Source organism: Carlito syrichta, unplaced genomic scaffold (genome assembly GCF_000164805.1).
Source record: "Carlito syrichta isolate Samal-C Ts95f unplaced genomic scaffold, Tarsius_syrichta-2.0.1 Scaffold301934, whole genome shotgun sequence".
Classification (NCBI taxonomy): domain Eukaryota; kingdom Metazoa; phylum Chordata; class Mammalia; order Primates; family Tarsiidae; genus Carlito; species Carlito syrichta.
In genome coordinates, this window is record NW_007246030.1 from 178,513 (window position 1) to 181,590 (window position 3,078).

The window sequence follows — 3,078 nt, forward strand, 5'->3', positions numbered from 1 at the left end:
GGCCGGGAGTGGCCACTGCACTCCAGTCTGGGCGACAGAGTGAGACTCCAACTCAAAAAACAAACAAACAAACAAAATAACTAGGAAAAGAAATTGGAAAAACCTTTTTTTTGAAAACTGTTTCTTCAGAAAATAGTTTGAGCCAAATGGAAATGAAAGTAAAACATTAAATTTGTGGATTGCAGCTAAAGCAAGGCTTAAAAATAAATGAATAGCTTAAAGGCGTATGTTAAAAAGAAGAATAGACTGGGCACAGTGGCTCATGCCTGTAATTCCAGCACTTTGGGAGGTGGAGGCAAGAGGATTGCCTGAGGCCAGATGGGCAACTTGGAGAGAACTTGTCTCTATAATAAATTAAAAAATTAGCTGGGTGTGGTGGTGCGCGCCTGTAGTTCCAGTTATTTGAAAAGCTGAGATAGAAGGACTGCCTGAGCCCAACAGATTGAGGCTGTAGTAGCCATGATCATGCCACTGTATTCCAGCCTGGGTGAAAGAGTGAGACTCACTCAAAGAAGAAAAAAATATCAAAATCTATGACCTCGGTGTCTACTTTCTGCAGTTGGAAGAAAGGGCAAATTAAATCCAAAATACCAAAATATGTAGAAATATGTAGCAAGACATAAAGGGAGCTTCCCCAACCTGATAACGGGTGCTTAAGAAATGGTAAATACTTGGTCACTGAAACTGAGAACAAGGTGAGGACTTCAGCCCTTACTGTGAACTTCAACACTGTTCTAGAGGCCCTTACAATTCAGCAAGAAAAAGAAATACAAGGTGTACTAAGTCAACAGTAAGAAGCAAATCTGTCCTTATTCATAGAAGACATGATAAAATGCAGGAAATCTTCAGAAATTAAAAAAAAATCTATTAGAAATAAATGACTTTGGCAAATCTGTAGGATACAAAGTCAATAGGTAAAAATCAATTGTATTTCTATATACTTATAACCAACAATTGGAAATTGAAATTTATAACAAAATGCATTTATAATAGCTTCAAAAACAGGAAGTACCTAGGGTCAAATTTAACAAAATAAACATGAGATCTGCATAAAACACTACTGAGAAAAATTAAAGAAACCTAAAATATTATGTTCACAGATTAGAAGTTTCCATATTATCAAGATGCAAATTGCCCCCAAATTATCTCTAGATTTAATAAAATCTCACTGAAATTCCCAGAATAGTTTTTAATAAAGCCAACAAGGTGGTTCTAAAGTTATATAGAAATAGAAAGGACCGCAAATAGTCAAACCCATTTTGAAAAATAAGAATAAAGTTGGAAAAGTTACACGACTAGATTTCAAGATTTACTACAAAGCCATGGTAATGAAGACTGATGGCTATCCGCTGAAGGACAGACACATGGATACACAGAACTGAGTGTGGAGGCCAGAAACAGACTTGCATATATCTGCTCAACTGGTGGTTGCTAAAGGGGCCTGGGAACCCATGGAGGAAATATAATCTTTTCAGCAGATGATGCTGGAAAAACTGTATACCCTTATAAAAAATGACCCTCAACCTCTGCCTCAATGATACACAAATGTCAGACCTCAAATGGACCACAGTTAGCAGAACTAAACATAAAGGATGAAACTATAAATCATCTAGGAAGAAACAATCATAACCTTGGGGTAGGCAAAGACTTAGATAATACACAAGAGGCACAAATTGTAGAAGAAGAAATTGATAAACTAGATGTCATCGAAATGAAAACCATTAGTTCTTTGAAAGATCCTGTAAAGAAAAAGAAAAGGCAAGCCAGAAACTGGGACAAAATATTTACAACACATGTATTTGACTGAGGATCTGCCCCAGCACATATTTAGAACTCTTACAATTCATTAGTAAGAAGACAAGCAACCGAGTTAAACATGGGCAAAAACGGAAAAGAATGTGCATGATCAGTGAGTACGTGAAAAGATGCTCTATGTGACTAGGCCTCAGGGAAGTAGAATTTTGGAGGACCACGCTAATGACCTCAACTTGACTACATTGGCCGGCAAAGACCCTGTTTCCAAGTAAGGTTGCATTCTGGATTTTGGGGGGGTCAGGACTTCAACATATCTTTTTAGGGGGTACCATTCAACTCATAACAACATCATCTTTACTCACTTGTATTTTAATATTCTCTCTTGGGGCTAGGTGTAGTGACTCAAGCCTGTAATCTCAGCACTTTGGGGGGCCGAGGCAAAAGGACTACCTGAGCCTGTGGGTTCGAGACAACATGGTGGGCAACATGGTGAGAGCTCGTCTCTACAATAAATCAAAAAATTAGCCGGGAGTGGTAGCGTGCTGAGAGTGGTAGCTGAGAGTAGTTCTGACTACTTGGAAGGCTAAGGCAGAAGGATCACCAGAGCCCAGGAGGTTAACGGTGGGGTGGCCGTGAACGTGCCACTACCCTCTAGCCTGGGCGATGGAGTGAGACTCCAACTAAAAAAAAAAAAATTCTTTCTTGGGCCAGTAAAGTGGTGGTGTTCGGCATATAACTGGCATATAACTCAGATTATGTCAGAATCTGAGCATGTCCACAGAAGTGCTGTGCATATGACATGCCAGGTGGTAAAAAAGTCTGAGAACCACCATGTAATGTAACCTTGTCTCATTGTTGATCCTTCTTAATCCCAGGGACTTTCTGCTTCCCTTTCATCCTTGGGTTTCATCCTTGGGCTTGCTGGTTAAGACTAGTCCACACCAACGCAGTGGTTCTCAACTGGGGGTGATCTGGCCCCCCAGGAGACATTCAGCTATGTGAAGGCATTTTTGGTGGTCACACCAGGGGCAGGGGTGTGTGCTACTTGCATCTAGTTGTAGATGTCAGGGACAGAAAAAAAAAATTCTCACTGCAATAAAATACTACTACACCCTTTAAGAATGTTACAATTTTTTAGACAGACAATACTGGGTCAGGCACAGTGGCTTATGCCTGTAATCGCAGCACTTTGGGAGGCTAAGGCAGGAGGATCACTTGAACCTAAGAGTTTGAGGCTGCAGTGAGCTATGATCGAACCACTGCATTCCAGCCTGGGTAACAGAAGGAGACCCCATCTCCTATTCTTTTTTTTTTTTTTTTTTT

General features: G+C 40.2%; 1 protein-coding gene across 2 annotated transcripts in view; it reads right to left on the reverse strand.

The window, feature by feature from the left end:
- B3GNTL1 (UDP-GlcNAc:betaGal beta-1,3-N-acetylglucosaminyltransferase like 1) overlaps positions 1-3,078 on the reverse strand; it is a 115,693-nt gene that overhangs the window by 29,196 nt on the left and 83,419 nt on the right. The window lies entirely within an intron of this gene.